Source organism: Acomys minous (genome assembly GCF_964271855.1).
Source record: "Acomys minous genome assembly, chromosome: 14".
NCBI lineage: Eukaryota > Metazoa > Chordata > Mammalia > Rodentia > Muridae > Acomys > Acomys minous.
The window spans coordinates 86692878-86706618 of NC_140496.1; the positions used below are offsets into that span (position 1 = coordinate 86692878).

A 13741-nucleotide genomic window follows, 5' to 3' on the forward strand; every position below is an offset into this window, starting at 1 on the left:
CAGTTGAGTGCTTGCTGCACTAACTTGGGATCCTGAATTTGATCCCCAGCATCAAAAAGTCCCACCCAGCAGCATAGACATGTGACCTCCATGGTGGGGAGGCAGAGGAGACAAAAGGATCCCCTGGGCTTGCTGGCCAAGGGAGTCTAGCCAAGTTGATGAGGTTCACAAAACAAGGTCAACAGTGATCAAAGATGCCAACATAGACTGCTGGTACCCCCTCCATGCAGCACATGCATACAAGCATGTACAATTATATGTGAACGCACACATGATCATGTACACACAAATACATGCACGGAACATAGAAAAGAACTAAAAATATAGAAATGATCTATCTCTATGGTTTTCAGGTTTTAAAGAGTTCTATACAAGACAGTCTCTTTATTCCTAGCAAAACTGCTTTTACAGCTATACAGCTTAGAAATTATCAAAGTCTCTCTCTCTGTCCCTCCCTTCCTCTCTCTCTCTCTCTCTCTCTCTCTCTCTCTCTCTCTCTCTCTCTCTCTCTGTGCAGGGAATTACTGTGTAGCAGCTTAGGCTAGCCTGAAACTCACTATGTGGCTCAGTCTGGCGTCAAACTCATAAGTCTCACATTGTCCCTGCCTCATCTAGTGCTGGGCTTAAAGGTATATGCTACCATGTCCAGCAATTTTATTTCTTAAGTAAGGACAAGTCTCAAGATAACATCACCCATTTATTTTATTTATGTGTTTTTGTAGCACTAGAGATTGAACATCATGGTTGCTAAGAAAGTATGATTCCGCTGAGCTCATCCTTTGGACCCCATGACGTATACTGGCCTCTTGGGCAGTGCATGCACATGGTACACAGACATGCAGGCAGGCAGACCATCCACAGACATAAAATAAATGGAGGAAAATTAAGCCAATAAAATCTTGTTAAGTAGAGCACCCAATATTGTTCTTTTTGTTCAACTCATACGATGCCGGGAGGTGGGAGGCCGGGAGGTGGGAGAATGCCCTCTTCCTTCCTACACTCAAGTGAGCCAACAAAATCCTTGACAATACCACACTGAAAATCAAGCACAAACGCTCATCAAATACATGTTCTAGCCATGACTGTCTAAAGGCTAGGCTACAAGGAGCTGAGACACAGCATGTTTAAACAGGTATGATTTTCCTTTCAATCAATTCCACGCTGGGGGGCGGGGTGTGGGTGTGTGTCCAAAACAGTGAGATTCTAATCCAACACCAGTGGTTGGGCTCCATAGTCCCAACTGCTACCCTGGAAACCAAATTCTGGAGCTACAGATGCTGCTCGCTCAGTGGAAGAAGGGCTCGACTAGCAGGTGCAGATGCTCTGAGCTCACGTCAGCACCACAAATCACAAGGAGAAGTTTGGTTTTTGTTTGTTGGTTGGTTGGTTAGTTGGGTTTTCAGGATGAGGTTTCCCTGTGTAATAGCCCCGGCTGTCCTAGAACTTGTTTTGTAGACCAGGCTGGTCTCAAACTCATGGAGAGAGAAGTTCCTTCTAAGGTACACTAACTGAACACTGCAAAGTATCTTTCTGTTTCTCAAATCAAAGGGATCTTTAAGGGTTGGGGATAGCTCAGTGGTAGAGTATTGGCCTAACAGGTCTACAACTCCTGTTTTGATGTTTTGCAGCACACACACACACACACACACACACACACACTCACACGTACTCACACACAAACACTTACGTACACTCACATGCAGTCAGTCTCTCTCTCTCTCACACACACACACCACACACAACATGTGCACATGACGCATGGAATGAAATGAGAAAATAAAAGGAAGATAGCCATACTGACTTATTTTAGGAGTCAAAGATTAACAGTTCTAAGGACAAAGAACAAACCCTGGGTTCTAGTAAGGACTTTAAATTTCTTGTTAAAACAAACTTCAAATGTTCCTGATTGTTGCTTAGAATTTGCCAATCTCTGTTTCAAGGCAGCACAGTTCTCAGTCTTACCTAATGTACCTTAGTGGATATATTTTATACATATGTAAATATATAAGGTGGCATTTTTCCCAGAAGTGACCCATACACTAATTTAACCAAAACAACATCCTGTGTTGCAATTAAGCTTACTAGAACAACAGCGCAGTCCATTAAATAGTTAAACAACCTGCTGAGCAAAAGAAACTCCCAGAAGACAGTAGCAGCCCTGTTAAGCAGCTGTCTTGGGCTTCCTAAAGAAAGACACACATAGGCGAGGACAGTAGGGTTTGTGATTCCTAATGGCCTTGCAGTTTCAGGGACAGTGGTGCCCATGGTACAGTATTTCTCAGAAGGCAAAGCGCTGGGAGGGGCAGTACCAGCTGTGATGGACTCTCACCGCCCACTCCCCATGTCTGCCTATCTGCAGGGCGGGCAAGCACATCCTGCAGGCACTGCAAAAGCTGGCCAGCACCTACAGCAGCCCTTCTGGTCACCAGCGTACACCCCTGTCACTCATTACGCTTTAACACCAAAGGAAAGAGAGTAGAAGAGTGGGGAATTGACGTGAGACCCCACCAACTCGGACAAGCTATGTCACAGAAGCAGCAAGCCACCTTGGTGAGAGATACTCAATTTTTGAGGCAATTAGTTTGAAACCTCTTTTTAAATTAGAAGTGTAGCTTTTATGGAAAAAAAAAAAAAAGAAAAAGAAAAAGAAAAAAAGAAAACCAAGCTAGCATTCCTCAAATGGTTTCTACACATTGGGTCACATAGTTCACATGATTACCCTCTGACATAAATACTATTTCATTCCCATTTTACAGCCAGGAAGTGTCGGGGAGTTCTTTAAGTTAACCCAGTGACAAGCAGTATTATAAAGAAACACGTTCATGCCTGGCGATGGTGGCATATGCCTTTAATTCCAGAACTTGGGAGTCAGGCAGGCAGATCTCTGTGAGTTCAAGGCCAGAACTTGGGAGTCAGGCAGGCAGATCTCTGTGAGTTCAAGGCCAGCCTGTTCTACAGAACTAGTTCCAGGACAGGCAAGGCTACACAGAGAAACCCTATCTCAAAAAAAAAAGAAAGAAAGAAAGAAAAGAAAAAGCCACATACACATACAACACACACACACACACAGACACACACACACACACACACAAAAAGAAACTCATTCATGTCTGTCAGGCAAAGCCTAGCAGGGACACAAGTTCATGGCACTGAGAGCAGGGAACAATTCTATAGAAACAGTCCTATGTTAGAGCATGGCCCCTAAGCCCCACACATCTCTGAAGCTACAGTTACCAGAGAGCTGGGAGGAGACTTGGGAGCCCCTGCTGGGCTTGGCTTCGAACCCCTGCTCCTTCCACTCCCTACAGTCTCTACCCTTTGGGGTTCCTGGAGTAAGACCTGAGTCTTCCTAAATCGCTCAGCCCCTCCACTGCAGAGTTGAGACGGCACCGTCTGTTTTCCAGGGTTATCCGAGGATGACGACAACACTTCAGGGCTCTATCTCCCCACGACGTTAGTATCTACCATCACTTAACCTTCTCTGATTTGACACGGGGGCGAGGCTTGGAGCCAACGCAGTTCTTTAGCCTCTCTCTTTCTCAAAGGCTCCACACTTAACCAAGGTGCACCTTCCCAGAAGGTCTCCACTTCCTTTTGAGGACTGGGCACTGCGGCATCACAGTTGGCTAAATGGCCCATGACTTCAGACAGCTTTTTCTCCCTTCAACGCTCTTCCTTCCCCCTAAATGAAGCTCATTCTCTTACATCCTCTGTCAGGGCTAAATCACACTAATAACCAACATGGTATTTACAACTACAAAAAGTCGTTATGATGTCAACCGGAGGCTCCGCAGCATGAGCCTCTTTAGTAGATGGGTCAGAGAATCCGGAGATCCCATCGTCTGTCTGCTAGACCAGTGCCCAAAGGACCATAGTAGGATGCAGGCCCAATAGAAAGAAGTGATCCAGGAGGCAGGGGCAAGGTGCTATTCTAAGGAGGGATGCAGCACCCGCCTTTGGCAATATAGCATCTCTCCATTCTCCTGTTTGCCAGCTCAAGGCTATCCCTTCCTCCAGTATATGGAAAAACTTTCTTAAAAATTTCAATTCTTATCCAGGGTTGGTTAATCCCAGCACTTTCGAGGCTGAGGCAGGTGGATTGCTGTGAGTTCCAGGTCTACAAAGTGAGTCCAGGACAGCCAAGGTTACACAGAGAAACCCTGTCTAGAAAAAACCAAAGGTGGAAAAAAAGATTCAATTACCAGGTGATGGGGGTTACAGCTTTAATCCTAACATTCAAGAAACAGAGGCAGGTGGATCTCTGTGAATTCAAGGGCAACCTGGTCTACACAAAGAGTTCCAGAACAGTCAGAGATACAACAAACAAACAAACAAACAAAACAAAACCAATAAATAAGTAACATAAAATTGATGCAACTTATTATGTTAAACCTAATATACTAAATATAATATAAACATCTGAAAATACTTAATGTTTGCTCACGGGCGCTCACTGTAGAAATAAGATTTCCTTTTCAGAGCTGCCTGGCAGGGTTCTACTCTGTTATATTTCCTCAAAAAAAAAAAATTAGCTTCATGACTAATAATAAAAACACAAACAGTACTTAACGAAAGCTGGAATGTTCTCTTTTCATCAGATAATCCCCAGGATGAGGAGCCAGCCAGCGCCCTGCTGGGCAGCTCCACCAAGGTTGACCCCCTGAGCTGAAGGAAAAGCTTAAAGAAACAGGGAAGTGAGATTTAAAAGGAAGAAAAGGGACTAAGGATGTAGGCTGGTGATTAAAGAAAGAAGCATGCTGCAAGCCCCTGGATTTGATCTTCAGTAAAGATTCAAAAAGACATAAACAACAGAACGCAGTTTTTCTAATTCTGAAAACGGCCTTCTGAGAAAACAGCTAAGTTAATAGATTTCACTTTTTAAAATGCAAAGCAAAGGGAAAAAAATAACCATGTTGTATATCGATATTTAATGCAAAGCTGCTAAAAATACTGAGAACGTGGGTTCAGCGGTTGAGAGTGGGTACACAGAAGTCCTGAGCTAGATTGCGAGCATCCATTTTTGTAACTCTAGCTCCAGGGGATTTGATGCCTCAGGCCTCCAAGGTGCTAGTACTCACGCACACAGAGCCCCATGCAGACCCACATACATACACGTAATTAAAACTAAAAATAAGAAAAATGCTTAGAAATAGTGAAAGCTGGAAACAAACTTGGTGTCCCACAGTGTGGGGTTGGTTCAAAGTAAGTGACATGAAAAATGTTTATAATTGAGTCGGGGGCGGGTGGGGGGGGAGGAAAGTCAAAATATGTAAAAAATAAACGCGGTTTTATAGAGAATAGCTTTCCCGTTGTGCACTTTGGGAAAGTTAAGTAACTGCCACAAAGTACTTTCTCTCCCCAATAAAAAGTTAAGGATGTTTGCCATCGGGCTGGAGAGATGGCTCAGAGATTAAGAACGCTAGCTGTTCTTCCAGAGGACCCAGGTTCGATTCCCAGCACATGAAGGCTCACAACCATTTATAAACTCTAGGTTCCAGGGGATCTGTCTTCCTTTTCTGGCCTGCAAGGGTACCCCATGCACTCAGTGCTCAGACATCCATGCAAGCAGAACAGCCATGCACAAAAAACATGTCACCCTCACAAAGCTGTGGTGATTAAGTATAGCACACAGCTGGCACCATCCACAGTCATCTCAGTACCATTAGCTCTTACTCATACATGTACAAAACAGAAAGGTATGAGGTAAGTAATTTTTAGGGTGAAAACAGGTTTATTCTGCCCATTTTCCCTACATATTTCTTAACTTCTAAGACAAAGGAAACCAGGGGTTAGTCACACACAATGGTAAGTCTGTTAAAGATCTACCTTAGAGCTTTGTTAATGGGAAGTAAGTCTTCGTTGACCTAAATTTACCCTTCATATTTCTTTTTTTTCCCCCCCTTTGTTTTTTCAAAACAGGGTTTCTCTGTGTAGCCTTGGCTGTCCTGGACTCCCTTTGTAGACCAGGCTGGCCTTGAACTCATAGAGATCCACCTGCTTCTGCCCCCCCCACCCCCAGTGCTGGGGTCAAAGGGGTGCGCCACCACAGCCGGTGTACCCTTCATATTTCATTTCCATGGGTCTGTTTTACCTCATTTAGACTAGCCAGCACTCTTTACCAGGGAAAGCAAGGTGTCCTCATAGTGCTCAGCCTCACAAGAACCATCAGACGGCCACTAGGAAGGCCTCACAGCATTACTCAGTCATTTCTTGTTTCCTCCCAGCTCCAAGCCTTCCTGTTTTTTGACTCCATAATACTTGGGTTTTAGTCTACAGGACTGTATGTCACAGGGGCAGTAACAGAATCTCCTTTATCTCAGCATTGTTATACCAGTGCTGGCATATAATAGTTGATTAAGTCACCATGACGGTGTACACCTTTAATCCCAGCACTTGGGAGGCAGTCAGATGGATCTCTGTGAGTTCAAGGTCAGCCTGGTCTACAAAGTGAGTCTAGGACAGGCATGGCTACACAGAGAAACTGTGGTTCAAAAAAAAAAAGTTGCTTAATAAATGCTCAGCAAATTTATGAGTTGATACTAGTAGATCAGGATCTGATTCAACTGGAAGATAAAGGAAAACTATGTTTTTTTTAGTCCAGAATTCTTAGAGAAATTTCCAGGAAAACAAAAACAAAAACGAGGCCTGGCGGTGGTGGCTCATGCCTTTAATCTCAGCACTCAGCACTCGGGAGGCAGAGGCAGGTGGATCTCTGAGTTCGAGGGCAGCCTGGTCTACAGAGTGAGGCCAGGACAGCTAAGACTACCCAGAGAAACGCTGTCTCAAAAAACAAAACAAAACAAAACAAAAACTCAAACCAAACAAAATCAAAACAAAACAGAAAACGAAGCACGGTATGGTTGCGCACAATCTGCAATCCCAGTACTGGGGAGACTGAGGCAGGAGGACCTCAAATTCAACATCAGGTAGCCCTGGGCACAACACAGTAAGATACCTCTCTCTCTCTCTCTCATACACACACACACACACACACACACACACACACACACACACACACACACCCCTCCCCCTCCCTTATTTTCCCTCAAAGTATCACTTTTTAAAAAAGTCATAATCTGCATTTAATTTTTTATTTTAACAAACGAAAGATAATTTCTCTTTCTATATTTTGTTTGAAGTTGCACAGACTTCTAAGAGTATAATTCACTTAGGATCTACAGCTAACACCTTGGCTCCCCAGAATCCCCATGGCCACTACCTGCTCTGATCCTTCCTATTACCCCCTAGGACTTTTTTTTAACAAACTCTGGGACAAAGAAACTTAGAATAGGGTGAAACAACCTACAGGGTGTTCCTGAGTTTCTCTGCCGGTTCATAAGTCATCCAGTTTGACTTAAAAATGAAACTAGCAACAGCAAATTAAATATTAACCTGCTTAATAAAAACAAAAAAACAGAAACTCCACCTAGGAAACCACTATGAAACAAAACTATCAGTGGACCAAGGAAAGGGGCCGTAAAAACTAAGCAAACAAAAAATGAACTTTGCTTGCTTCTTAGAAGGAGAGAGGGAGAAGGAGAGGGAGAGAGAGAGAGAGAGAGAGGGAGAGGGAGAGGGGAGAGAGAGAGAGAGAGAGAGAGAGAGAGAGAGAGAGAGAGAGAGAGAGAGAGAGAGAAGAGTGCTCTCTACAAATACCTTCTTACTCCAAAGTCTGGGCTTCCAATTCTCTGTCCAGCTGCTTTGATGTCTCTTAAACACTTAGCAGCTCCCACGACAGAGGGTGGGGACAACCCTTTTTTAGGTATCCACCCTGTAAAGTTTGACTTCCTGAAAAACCTCCCTTCCCACTCTAAGGGAATAGACACAGTGTCTCACGTGCTAACCTGGGCCCTACCAGGTCTATCAGAAGGAAATTGATATTTACCCAACTCAACTGAAACTTAACTATTTACAGGTCAAGAGTTACAATTTATTGGAGTCTGCTTTGAAGAGATTTACATTCAGACGTTTGTGCCTTCCGTCCCCAATTACTAACTTCATTAATCCTTATTTAATCCTAGTTATTGTCTGAGGTAGTACTAATGTCACTTTACCAGTTCGGGATGGTTAATGTAACCGAGGGTTCACGGTTAGTTAAATGAAGCTAGGAATTAAAGAACTGAACAGTTAAAGAGCCACTCAAAGTCCACGCGAACCCACTGACAAAAAAGCGTTGAACCTTTTCAGAATTTCCAACACATGTCAAAATGATTTTAAAGTCATTTTAGAATAAGCAAGTCTTGAAAATAGAGGAACGGCGGATTAATAAAAGATTACAGGAAATAACATTTGAAGTATTTGCTTTTGAGACGGACCGATCACCGGACCCACAGATGGTGACGGTGTAAGGTCCACTCCCATCTCTCTGTGCTGACAAGCCGAGTCTCCCTTCGTTAAGGGGCGCGGGACTGGACGTCAAAGGCATAGAGGTCGCCTTGGGCAGCCCGAGGCTTGTCTTGTGCACAGATCCTCAGCAAGTGACAGTCTCTTCTCCGCCACCCGAACTTCCACCCTGACCTCCGCACAAGATTGTGTGGCACCGCACAATCTACGGTTTAAGCGATGCCATTTCAATGCCATCACCAAATACCCAAAACCGGTTTGCAAATGAATGAGCAGGAGGCTGGAAGAAGAGACAGCCACCGGCTGACCCCCAGCACCTGAAAACTGAAGAAGGATGCCTGGGGCGGGGCGGCCAGAGCCACGTCCCCGCTGGAGCCACGTCCCCCGCGCGCTCCGCAGGACGCGCAGCCCGCAGCCCATCCTCCTCCCGGCCCGGCGCTCACCGCTCGCAGCCGGTGCTCGCACGCCAGGGGCGCTAGCTGGGTGCCGAGGACCTGGGGGACCCGGCCCGAGAGCTGTAAACTTTGCGCGGGGCTCACCAGCTGAGGAAACCTCTCCGCCCCAGGCCGCAGTCCTAGCTCTGCGGCGGGCCGGGCTCCGGGAGGCTCCCGTGGCGCCGAGGGCGGGGTCTCCGGTTGGCGGTGCCCGGGGCAGCGCGCAGCTCTGTTTACCGCGGCCCGCCCTCTCCAGCCCGCGCCCTGCGCGCTCCTGACATCATTCATTCTCGCACTCTCGCCAGCCCGCTCCTGCTCCCCACAGTGACTCACCCTGTGGCCCGAGGTTCCTGCGGGCTCCCGCGACTCCGGCGGCCGAGTCTCTCTGGGTGCCTAGCCGAGCTCGAAAAACCGGTGGGACTTCTTCAGGAGGCGATCCCAGCCGACCCTCCCTCCTCTCTGCGGCCCTAGCAGATGCAGCGAAGGAGGGGCTTGGCAGGCAGCACTAAGTGGCTCCGGGCCGGGCCGCAGGTTGAGCGTAGAGCTCGGCCGACCTCCCTGAAAGCGGGCAGGGATCAATCTGGGAAAGTTCTCTGGATTCCTCTCCTAACAACTTTCAGGGGTGGGGCCCGGGAATGGATAAGCCACCTCCGCACTGCCTCGGGTTTTGGAACTGCTTCCTGACCGCGACCCGTGCGGGGGCCCGGGGCACCCGCGCTGACTCAAGCGGTGCTGCCCCGCCTAGGTCATCCGGGTGGGTTTCCACACATCACAAGACCGCTTGGCGAGGTTAGTCATCATGCCTAGTGGCACCTCTAGGAGAGCTGGAAGGGTGTTTGTTCCTGATTAATGAGACTAATGATGCTAACCACCTGGACATTTGCCCCGTTAGGTGAATTGCGTCCTGGCAAGGAGGAGAAACCCGTACCAGAATGACCACTGAAAGAGTGACTCTCTACTTAAATGGACCCGTGCGTTTCTGTTGCCTTAGAGGCATAAGTGTCCATATGTGGGTTCCCCAATGACCTCAGCAGTAAGGTTGTAGGAAGGGTTGTCTCTTTAAAAATGGCGAAGGCTCAGTAATTCCTTAGAGTTGCCCGTTTCCACATCTGGTGGCAGTTTTCAAAGTCAACATGGTAGTCTTAGAAGGTCTAAGGAGGCATCCAGGCAACTGGCTGAACCTTTAGGGAATTTAATCGATACGTAATGCATTTTATGTCGCTGTCTACTTCCCTTCCGGGTTTTGTTCGTATGTGTAGGATTGTACAGACTTCTTCAGGGATTAACATAATACACAAACATAATAATAAGCATTTCTAGTGTTTAGTGTGTGTATCATTTGTGTCAATAATCACTAAACCTAACGGTAGTAAAACAACTTGGGAGGGTGGTCCCAAGCTGACAGGTCAAAGGTGATGTCACAATATAGAAGTTTTAGTGAAAGGCCCCTGCAATTAACCACATGCACTTATGTTTAAACTACAGAAAGGTAGGAATCCAGAAAAGAGCATCAGCAGTGAAATTTCTTTTCCTTGGGTTTATTTCTCCTTTTCAATAAGGAGTTCCTTTTTGCATTTACAAAGCCCAGGCATTTTGCCCAGAAGGCAATAGATATGGATTGGTTTGCTAGCATGCTGTCCAAGTAAATGGAAATTTGAACCGACAGTTCCTCCCCGCCCCCTGCCCCTCCCCCCCAGACAACCCAGATGTAATTCAAAAGTTTAGGGTCTGATCCATGGGTGACACAGAGGGTCAGAATTCTATGTAGGTGAATCGGGGTGAAGAGCCCACCTATGTCCTGCTTCATGGCTCAAATATTTGTACATCAGGGAGATCGGTGTAAGTAAAACCTTCTACAGAACTCAGAAAAATGACATTGTAAGGTTTTGAACTACGCGCATGGATGAAATTTTAAGAACCCGGACGTAGCTGGGCGTGGTGGCACACACCTTTAATCCCAGCACTCGGGAGGCAGAGGCAGGCGGATCGCTGTGAGTTCAAGGCCAGCCTGGCCTACAAAGAGAGCCAAGGACAGCCAAGGCTACACAGAGAAACCCTGTCTCAAAACAAACAAACAAACAAATAAACAAACAAACCAAAAAAACAAAAAACAAAACCCAAAGCCCTTGGTCCTGTGTGCACTGTTACAGGATATCAATGCTACAGAGTTTGCATGGGCCTCTGTGTGGAAGGCTGTTTAACGGATAGCTTGGAGCATGTGGTCCTGTTGTGGTTTTCTACCAGCCACTTACAAGAAATAAGGCTTGGGTGTATGGTAGGACACTCCTAATCCCAACCTTTGGGAACCAGAGTCAGGAGGATCAGCAGTTCAAGATTGACCTCCTCCATAATGGCCAACCTGGGCTACATGAAATCCTGATCCCAAAAACTCCAAGCAGAATAGAAAGGAGTAAGGCTATATTTATGAATGAGCTTCCTGTAGTTTTTCTGTGACACTCATGGACTTAAAAAAAAAAAAATCAAATTTTGGGGCTGGAGAGAGGACTGGCTGTCTTTCAGAGAGATGGGTGAGTTTCAGTTCCCAGCACTCACGTGGCGGCTCACAACTGTCTATGTCTCCAGTCTCAGGGGATGCAATACCCTCTTCTGGCTTCTGGAAGCCCTGCATACACATGGTGTACAGATACACATCCAGTTCAACAGATGTAACTCCGAAGTTTAGGATCTGATCAGGGGTGACACCACAGAGGGTCAGAATTGTATGTAGGTGAATCTGGGGGAAGAGCCCACCTGTGTGCTGCTTCATGGCTCAAATATTTGTACATCCGGGAGATCGGTGTAAGTAAAACCTTCTACAGAACTCAAGAAAAGCGACACCCTTTTCCGGCCTCCACAGACAACCGGCAAAACACCCATACACATAAAATAAAAATAAATGATGTTGGTGACCTTTCTAGAGTAGAGGAAGGACTGGAAATAAAACTCAGTGGTAGTGTTTGAGTAGATTTAGGAGTTGGGTCCCTACAAGAGAAAAAGCAAAACAACAACAACAACAACAACAAAAACCAAAACAACAACAAAAACCATAGTTTCCCTGAGAGAGGAGGTAGGGTGATGTGGTAGGGCTGGGTGTGGTGGTACATACCTGTAATCCGGGGCCTGAGCAGGATTACTGAGGAGGTTAAGAGGTCAGAGGCAGCCTGGACTACAGAGTGAGACCCTGGGTAGAAGAAAGGTGTTGAGAAGAGAGAGCAGCTCTCAGTTATTCTAAGCCAGAGCAGACTGTAAATCAGCTTTTACAAACATTTCTTTGGTTTGATAAAACAAACTGATTGAGGCAGGGAAAAACACACCTATGGTACTTATTTCCTCTTCTTATTTTATCTTCTGCTTTCAGCATACTCAGAGTCAGGTATTTAATCAGTAAATTGTATGGAGTTTTCACTTGGTGTGCATGGTTGTTTATCTAAGGATCTTGCCATGTGCCTTCTATGCATGTCTAAGCAATAGAAAAAGGTGTTCCTCTTTCTTTTTTTAAAAAAAATATATATATGAGGATGTTTATGTAAACGTCTTTCTTAACTTCCCTGATGTCACGTATTCTGCCTGGCATGTAATTGTTACGAAAACAGAGGCATGAGGAACAAAGGAGAAGAAGACTCAGTGTTATGGAATATTACATAACCCCAGGGGGTGGGGGTGGGTGGGGGAAAAGACCAATATTGTTCTACCTTCCACATTGTTCTGAGGAGAGTAAACTGTGAGGCCGCTTTAGAAATCTGTCCAGAGTTTAAACATGAAACAAATCTAAAGGGCTGGTGAGGTAGCTCAGTGAATAGAGCTGCTTGCTGGCCGGCCTGATAACCTGAGCTCAAGTTCTGGGATCTACAGAGTGGAAGGAGAGAGCTGTCCTCTGACCTCCACACGTGCCCTGGGCTGCAAGTTCCAGAGGGAACCATTGCCGGAGTGGTGCCTTGAGGGAGCAGGAATAGCAGAACATAAGGAAAATGAAAGTAGAGAGGAAGACTCCCAGGGTGTGAGAGGTTTAAGCAGGGGGAAGAGTGTGGGAATGGGAGAGCGATGAGGAGGTGAAAGGGAAGCATAATCCAAATAAAGGGCATATGAAAAAGCTGTATGGAAATCTGTTGTCTTGTAACTCAATTTAAAAACATAGTGTTTTTTTGCTTGGTTGGCTTTTTGTTGTTGTTGTTGTTGTTTTGTTTGTTTGTTTTTTGTTTTGTTTTGTTTTAGACTTAGAAGGGAGATAGTCTGAATGGCTGGACAATGCTGCTCCTAGAAGCTGTGCATTACTTAAAACAAACGAACAAACAACAACACAAACAATCTCATTACCAGGACCACCAGGGAGATCCCAGAGTGTCCCCCCACCCCAACAGCAGAGGCTCTTGCTATTCTTCATTGCCCACAAGAACTAGATGATAAGACCCTACAACCAAAGATACTACACACCTCAGCTGTAACATATAGAACAATCAAGCTAGAACGAAATGAAAACTTTCTCCCTGCTGGCTGTAGTTCACATTGCCAGAAGGTTCTGTGCAGGCTGTATCCGGTAACCAAATGCTCTCTGATTGGACTTGAGGCCCTCAGGACAGAACCTGTTTTTGGTATTATAAACCTGGGAAAGTCATTGGCCCTAATGGGGACCTTACTGTTTTGTTTCATTAAGTTTACACAGTGTCAGACTGCTTTCTAAATATTTGTGTTTCTGCTTTCAAACAAATACCCTCAGTCTTAATCAGAGAAGCATCTTTTCACAATGAACAGTGGTGAATACAGACTCATGGCTGCTCGGGGTACTGAGACTAAGTTTTGGTCAAGTGCTCGGCCCTCAAGAAGACATTTATACCACTCCTTGTAAAGCTCAGAGAGCATTGTGAGAGAGGGGTCAGAAAGAATGCAAAAGTCAGAAGATAAGAAGGGAAAAGAGAGCCGGGCGTGGTGGTGCACGCCTTTAATCCCAACACTCGGGAGGCAGAGGC

General features: G+C 45.8%; 1 protein-coding gene across 3 annotated transcripts in view; it reads right to left on the bottom strand.

Moving 5' to 3' along the window:
• SGMS2 (sphingomyelin synthase 2) overlaps positions 1 to 9271 on the bottom strand; it is an 81958-nt gene extending 72687 nt beyond the window's left edge. Inside the window, exon 1 of one of the 3 annotated variants that reach the window (XM_084756234.1) lies at positions 9111 to 9271. The gene's annotated coding sequence lies outside the window, so the exon portion shown is untranslated. Of the gene's footprint in view, positions 1 to 8786; positions 9008 to 9110 lie in introns of those variants that run through there. The other 2 variants (XM_084756232.1, XM_084756240.1) reach the window with 2 other exon arrangements.
• Between the last annotated feature and the right edge of the window lie 4470 nt (positions 9272 to 13741).